Source organism: Dreissena polymorpha, chromosome 12 (assembly GCF_020536995.1).
Source record: "Dreissena polymorpha isolate Duluth1 chromosome 12, UMN_Dpol_1.0, whole genome shotgun sequence".
Taxonomy (NCBI): domain Eukaryota; kingdom Metazoa; phylum Mollusca; class Bivalvia; order Myida; family Dreissenidae; genus Dreissena; species Dreissena polymorpha.
Window position 1 is genome coordinate 73699751 of NC_068366.1, and position 9064 is coordinate 73708814.

The window sequence follows — 9064 nt, forward strand, 5'->3', positions numbered from 1 at the left end:
TTCTTAAGAAAACTTCATGACTGTTAAAGAGAACAAGAGATGTGTTTGTCAGAAACAGAAATCCCCCTACTATGCCGATTTGAATTTTTTGATATTTTTTTTTTACCATTGACCTTGAAGGATGATCTTGACCTTTCTCCACTCAAAATGTGCAGTAACATGAGATACACATGCATGCCAAATATCAAATTGCTATCTTCAATATTGCAAAAGTTCAACCAAGGTTAAAGTTTGTGACATACAGACATATACAATGACAGACAGACAGGCCAAAAACAATATACCCCCCCCCCCCCCGATCGGGGGGGGGGGGGGGGGGCATACAAAGAGTTATTCTACCATACAGTCTAAATAAATCATTCTTCCTCAGGACATGGTCAGTTTTGACCCTTAGTAGGAACATTATTTGAACAAATTGTGTTTTGCTTAAAACGTGTGAATGAATAATCATTAAATGTCCAAGATGAAAAAGAGGCATATTTTCTGAATTCAACGTCCACAACTTTAAATCATAAGGAACATTTTGCTAGTTTGAATGCATTACACTGAAATGTTTAAGAGATAATCTACAGATAAGTTTGTGTCTTCAGACAGACAGGCAGACAGATAGGGGAGTGGTTGTTTATTTTTTGTTCTTTATTTCTTTACAACTGTGAGAAAAGCAAACTCTGATTCCTTTAAGAGAAGCCTTTTTTCTAATTAATTATACTTGTTATACATAGTATGATGCATCTTGCACAAGTTCTAGCAATAAACTTTGTCATTGCTGACAAAAGCAGAATAAACATCACATATATTTCAAATTAGTTTAGACCAAAAAAATATCCAGCTAGAACATGGTTTATTGCAAAAAAGATAAATCTTTTTGGAGAGAATCTAATGATCTCGGAATGCCACCAGGTCTAAAATCAGATTTAATTTTGTGGCAAATGTTGTGTAATTTTTCGGCATCCCATACACTATCATTTACTCAATCAAAACATTTCATTTCAATTGCAATGATTAGACAATCTTATGAATCTTCTAATCAAGCGCAATTGGAGTGACTGACAGCTGGTGATTGTGAAGACCTGATTTCAGCACTAATATTTTTTAAAAAGTTACCTCCCTTTCTTCTATCAAATAATGCAGAATACATTGAACATAACCTCAAATCCATCAAGAAACTGTAAACAAAATATCTTGTTTTATCTTATAATACAGGACTGTTGTCAACAGACAAAGACCTGTTTAAAACTTAATTAGTTTTACATGAATTTTAATAACTACAAGATGAAAATTATATATTATATGAAAACATATGCAAGCAAAACAACAAAAACCCTAATATTATCATGCCCATGAACAAAGCATTGTTACAACCCGTTTTGCAATAAACCCGTTTTGCAATAAAATTATTGCAAAACGGGTTGGAGTGTCTTATTGCATTTTTTTTTTTTTAAACAACCCGTTTTGCAATAAACCCGTTTTGCAATAAAATTATTGCAAAACGGGTTGGAGTGTTTTATTGCATTTTTTTTAACAACCCGTTTTGCAATAAACCCGTTTTGCAATAAAATCACCACACATTTATTTGCAATAATTTCATTGCAAAACGGGTTGGAGTGTCTTATTGCAATGAGAATTTTGTATAACAACCCGTTTTGCAATAAACCCGTTTTGCAATAAAATCATCACTCTTGTATTTATTCACATGGATTGGAATAGTTAAAAGTGATGTTCAAATTTTGTATTTAAATAATATTGTTTTAAAATAGACAAAACTGTGAGTTAAAACTTAAAATTAAAAAGCATGGAAGGTGGTGAATTTCGAGATTTAATACGATAAAACAAAACAGAATGTGTGTCGAAACGTGTTGAAGTGTCTTCATGCAACGTCAGTTGTGAGTTACAAACCGTTTCGCAATACAATCATCACATATATACTATTTGTTTCAAATTGATTTGAAACGGCATAAAGGAAGTTTAAAATGTCACCTGCAAGGTAAATATGATACAACTAAACTGAATGTATATATGAAGTGATTTTCACCAATTGGGAAATTAAGTGAAAACAACCCAGAAGTGCAATAACTTTATTGCAAAACGGGTTGGAGTGTTTTATTGCAATTTGTAATTTTTATAACAACCTGTTTAGCAATTAACCCGTTTTTCAAAAATTTTATTGCAAAACGGGTTGGAGCGTCTTATTGCAATTTGAAATTTTTATAACAACCCATTTTGCAATAATAACATGACACATGCATTAACTAATTCAAATGGAATGGAAAGATTAAAAAGGAAATTTAAAATATCGTATTGAAATAATATTATTTCCAAATATAGACAAAACTGTTAGTTTCCACTAAAAAGTAAAAAGCATTGAAGGCGATGCATTTCGAGATTGAATGCGATAAAACAATACAAAATGTAAATAGAAAGTGTTTCAACCTATTAAGTACTGAAGTGAAGATAACGCCGAAATGCAATAATTTACTGAAAAAACGTGTTGAAGTGTCTTCATGCAATGTGAGTTGTGTGTAACAAACCGTTTCGCAATAAAATCATCACATATATACTATTTTTTTCAAATTTCTTTGAAACGGAATAAAGTAAGTTTAAAATGTCGCCTTCAAGGTAAATATGATAAAACTAGAGTGAATGTATATATTTATGAAGTGATTTTCACCAATTGGGGAATTAAATGAAGACAACCCAGAAGTGCAATAATTTTATTGCAAAACGGGTTGGAGTGTTTTATTGCAATTTGTAATTTGTATAACAACCCGTTTTGCAATAAACCCATTTTGCAATAATTTTATTGCAAAACGGGTTGGAGCGTTTTATTGCAATTTGATTTTTTTTATAACAACCCGTTTTGCAATAATACAATGACACGTGTATTAATTAATTCAAATTGATTGTAAACATTAAAAAGGATATTTAAAATATCGTGTTTTTTTTTATTTCCAAATATGGACAAAACTGTTAGTTTCCACTAAAAAGTAAAAAGCATTGAAGGCGATGCATTTCGAGATTTAATGCGATAAAACAATACAAAATGTATATAGAAAGTGTTTCAACCTATTTAGTACTGAAGTGAAGATAACGCCGAAATGCAATAATTTACTGAAAAAATGTGTTGAAGTGTCTTCATGCAATGTGAGTTGTGTGTAACAAACCGTTTCGCAATAAAATCATCACATATATACTATTTTTTTCAAATTTCTTTGAAACGGCATAAAGTAAGTTTAAAATGTCGCCTGCAAGGTAAATATGATAAAACTAGGCTGAATGTATATATTTATGAAGTGATTTTCACCAATTGGGGAATTAAATTAAGACAACCCAGAAGTGCAATAATTTTATTGCAAAACGGGTTGGAGTGTTTTATTGCAATTTGTAATTTGTATAACAACCCGTTTTGCAATAAACCCGTTTTGCAATAATTTTATTGCAAAACGGGTTGGGGCGTCTTATTGCAATTTGAATTTTTTATAAAAACCCGTTTTGCAATAAACCCGTTTTGCAATAAAATTATTGCAAAACGGGTTGGAGTGTCTTATTGCAATTTTTTTTTTACAACCCGTTTTGCAATAAACCCGTTTTGCAAAAAAATTATTGCAAAACGGGTTGGAGTGTTTTATTGCATTTTTTTTTTAACAACCCGTTTTGCAATAAACCCGTTTTGCAATAAAATCACCACACATTTATTTGCAAAAATTTATTGCAAAACGGGCTGGAGTGTCTTATTGCAATTTGTAATTTGTATAACAACCCGTTTTGCTATAAAATCATCACACATGTATTATTTAATTCAAATTGATTTGAAACTCTGAAATGAACATTTCAAATGTCGTATGTACAGATTTAAGTTAAACACATATTAAGACCAGGTTGTAAGATTTGCCCAAATAATAAAATACATGGCAAGATATTAAATGCAGCAGAAAATATGATAAAACAACACAATATTTTTATAAAAAATGATTTCCAAAAAAATGGGAATTATGCGAAGAAAACCCATAATTCAATTTGAACGAATATGGTAAATGATATGGTGCGAGCGCGACACGCGTGTGTGTGTGAACATGAATATGTTCCGATACTTATTAAAAATGTCAGTTAATGCATTTTGTCGTTTACTTAAAGCCCCATTACTACTCAAAATCAATTAAAATTTCGTACAATATTTCTCAAAATAAAGGTTAACAATTAAAAATCATAGTTCCTTATAGCAATTGCCAAATTTTCAACGCCAGATGTGGTCTGGTAACTACGGAATCCGGATAGTGCCATCTATAATCTCGCCCTTCTTTCATCAAGGGCGACAAACGACACACGAAGCGATACACGATATTTTGCGCGACACAAGATATTTTGCGCGATACTCAAAGCGACACACGATATATTGCGCGACACACGATATTTTGCGCGATACACGAAGCGACGCGCGAGAATGTACCACTAAATATCACCCTTGTGTAGGTTGCCCAAAAGGCGATATATCGTGGTAAATATCGCGTGTCGCTTCGTGTATCGCGCAAAATATCGTGTGTGGCGCAAAATACCGTGTGTCGCTTTGAGTATCGCGCAAAATATCGTGTGTCGTGCAAAATATCGTGTATCGCTTCGTGTGTCGTGTGTCGCCCTTGATGAAAGAAGGGCGAGATTGTAGATGGCACTATCCGGATTCTGTAGGTAACTTAGATGTTTGTAGATACAAAATGCTCGTTGTTGTTGTTTTTTTTTGCATAATTATTTCCATTTTACGGTATCTATTCAAACGACACATGAACACTAACGTGGTACCATTTTAGTGTTCGTGTGTCGCATGAATAGATATATTTGCGGGAAATTAAAATGGAATTAATTGTGCCACAAAAACATAAAAACGGGCATTTTGTATCTACAGAAATCTATGTTACCAGACCACATCGGGCGTGGAAATTTCGGCAATTGCTAGAAGGAACACTGATTTTAAATTGTTTAACTTTATTTTCCGAAATATTGTACGAAATGTTCGATGATTTTGAGCAGTAATGGGGCTTTAACAAATACTCACATGTGTCTGGTGAGATCCTCTTTTCTTCTAAATTGCTTCTCACATCATGAATATTTTGACAAGCCGAGGTGCCTGTCCTCGTGCAGTTTTAACCCCCACTTGGTTTTGAGGGCATCCCCACAAAAACGACACACATGTGACATAACTGAATTACATGTTAAATATACCGATTAAACACAAACGGTATGCATCATGTTAGGAATTTTTACACAGCTAATGTATAATGTAAACACAGTATTCGAAGATATAGACCTTAAATAGCTTTTAAGAATATAACTTTTACGGGGTAATTATTTCGTGTTACAATTAGCAATTCGAAATGAATAATAAGATTTTAAACTTCAAAAAGTCGCAAGTAAAATGTAATGTATACATACATTTACTATTCATAACAGCTGACGATTGCTCTTGGGAAATTAACATGAACAACACACACACACGTGTCGCGCTCGCACCATATCATTTACCATATTCGTTCAAATTGAATTATGGGTTTTCTTCGCATAATTCCCATTTTTTTGGAAATCATTTTCTATAAAAATATTGTGTTGTTTTATCATATTTTCTGCTGCATTTAATATCTTGCCATGTATTTTATTATTTGGGCAAATCTTACAACCTGGTCTTAATATGTGTTTAACTTAAATCCGTACATACGACATTTGAAATGTTCATTTCAGAGTTTCAAATCAATTTGAATTAAATAATACATGTGTGATGATTTTATAGCAAAACGGGTTGTTATACAAATTACAAATTGCAATAAGACACTCCAGCCCGTTTTGCAATAAATTTTTGCAAATAAATGTGTGGTGATTTTATTGCAAAACGGGTTTATTGCAAAACGGGTTGTTAAAAAAAAATGCAATAAAACACTCCAACCCGTTTTGCAATAATTTTTTTGCAAAACGGGTTTATTGCAAAACGGGTTGTAAAAAAAAAATTGCAATAAGACACTCCAACCCGTTTTGCAATAATTTTATTGCAAAACGGGTTTATTGCAAAACGGGTTTTTATAAAAAATTCAAATTGCAATAAGACGCCCCAACCCATTTTGCAATAAAATTATTGCAAAACGGGTTTATTGCAAAACGGGTTGTTATACAAATTACAAATTGCAATAAAACACTCCAAGCCGTTTTGCAATAAAATTATTGCACTTCTGGGTTGTCTTAATTTAATTCCCCAATTGGTGAAAATCACTTCATAAATATATACATTCAGCCTAGTTTTATCATATTTACCTTGCAGGCGACATTTTAAACTTACTTTATGCCGTTTCAAAGAAATTTGAAAAAAATAGTATATATGTGATGATTTTATTGCGAAACGGTTTGTTACACACAACTCACATTGCATGAAGACACTTCAACACATTTTTTCAGTAAATTATTGCATTTCGGCGTTATCTTTACTTCAGTACTAAATAGGTTGAAACACTTTCTATATACATTTTGTATTGTTTTATCGCATTAAATCTCGAAATGCATCGCCTTCAATGCTTTTTACTTTTTAGTGGAAACTAACAGTTTTGTCCATATTTGGAAATAAAAAAAAAAACGATATTTTAAATATCCTTTTTAATGTTTACAATCAATTTGAATTAATTAATACACGTGTCATTGTATTATTGCAAAACGGGTTGTTATAAAAAAAATCAAATTGCAATAAAACGCTCCAACCCGTTTTGCAATAAAATTATTGCAAAACGGGTTTATTGCAAAACGGGTTGTTATACAAATTACAAATTGCAATAAAACACTCCAACCCGTTTTGCAATAAAATTATTGCACTTCTGGGTTGTCTTCATTTAATTCCCCAATTGGTGAAAATCACTTCATAAATATATACATTCACTCTAGTTTTATCATATTTACCTTGAAGGCGACATTTTAAACTTACTTTATTCCGTTTCACAGAAATTTGAAAAAAATAGTATATATGTGATGATTTTATTGCGAAACGGTTTGTTACACACAACTCACATTGCATGAAGACACTTCAACACGTTTTTTCAGTAAATTATTGCATTTCGGCGTTATCTTCACTTCAGTACTTAATAGGTTGAAACACTTTCTATTTACATTTTGTATTGTTTTATCGCATTCAATCTCGAAATGCATCGCCTTCAATGCTTTTTACTTTTTAGTGGAAACTAACAGTTTTGTCTATATTTGGAAATAATATTATTTCAATACGATATTTTAAATTTCCTTTTTAATCTTTCCATTCCATTTGAATTAGTTAATGCATGTGTCATGTTATTATTGCAAAATGGGTTGTTATAAAAAAATTCAAATTGCAATAAGACGCTCCAACCCGTTTTGCAATAAAATTTTTGAAAAACGGGTTAATTGCTAAACAGGTTGTTATAAAAATTACAAATTGCAATAAAACACTCCAACCCGTTTTGCAATAAAGTTATTGCACTTCTGGGTTGTTTTCACTTAATTTCCCAATTGGTGAAAATCACTTCATATATACATTCAGTTTAGTTGTATCATATTTACCTTGCAGGCGACATTTTAAACTTCCTTTATGCCGTTTCAAATCAATTTGAAACAAATAGTATATATGTGATGATTGTATTGCGAAACGGTTTGTAACTCACAACTGACGTTGCATGAAGACACTTCAACACGTTTCGACACACATTCTGTTTTGTTTTATCGTATTAAATCTCGAAATTCACCACCTTCCATGCTTTTTAATTTTAAGTTTTAACTCACATTTTTGTCTATTTTAAAACAATATTATTTAAATACAAAATTTGAACATCACTTTTAACTATTCCAATCCATTTGAATAAATACAAGAGTGATGATTTTATTGCAAAACGGGTTTATTGCTAAACGGGTTGTTATACAAAATTCTCATTGCAATAAGACACTCCAACCCGTTTTGCAATGAAATTATTGCAAATAAATGTGTGGTGATTTTATTGCAAAACGGGTTTATTGCAAAACGGGTTGTTAAAAAAAAATGCAATAAAACACTCCAACCCGTTTTGCAATAATTTTATTGCAAAACGGGTTTATTGCAAAACGGGTTGTTTAAAAAAAAAATTGCAATAAGACACTCCAACCCGTTTTGCAATAATTTTATTGCAAAACGGGTTTATTGCAAAACGGGTTGTAACAAAGCATAAACCCATGTAAAAATGTCCATGTTAATTAAATATGGCATGTACTAAATGTGTTATTTTTGGCCAATTGCAGCACTCATATCCTCATGTAATATTCCAGACATCAAAGCTGTTTTTTATTCATTTTATTTTACTTATTTAATAAGTAAAAATCTTTTGCATTGATTTTTAGGATTGTTAAATGGATTGCTTATGTATTAAAACAGTTGTATTGCATTTTGAAGAACATATTATGAAAAAAAATGTGCCATGCATAAATTTTCTGTTGAAATATTTAAAATCAAAACATAAACCAAATTAAAGTGTCAATACTTGTATGGTCTATATAATAATGTGAATCATTCAATATTATGATTCTTTTCAATAAACTTCAAATGATATTTAAAGAAACAATAAATAAGGATTAGAACTGTCACTGACATGTTTTTGTTTTGTTTCCTACTTAAAATATTTCTTACCTATTTATTCAGGTGTCTAAGTTTATAATAACATAGCTTGACAAAAGTGTTTTGTCCAAAATTTAAGTCCATATAAATTGTAATCACACTAGAAAATGATACAGAACAGAACAGAAAGTTTATTCACATAACTTGAACATTTCCAGTTCATCGTTACATATACAGTCAATCTTGTATTAAGAGACCATTCAAGGGAGTAATCAAAAGTGGTCTCTTAATAAAATGGTCTTTGAATAAAAAAGGCCATTCTGGAAGAATGCTTACCCTCAATTTTAATCTATATGAAGGATAATCTCTTTTGTCAACAATGATTTTAACTTTTATAATAAAATGAATATAAACACAATACATAAACAATATTTTACTTATAATGTGTTTTATTTTTTCACTTATTATAAATTATCATATATCATAAAT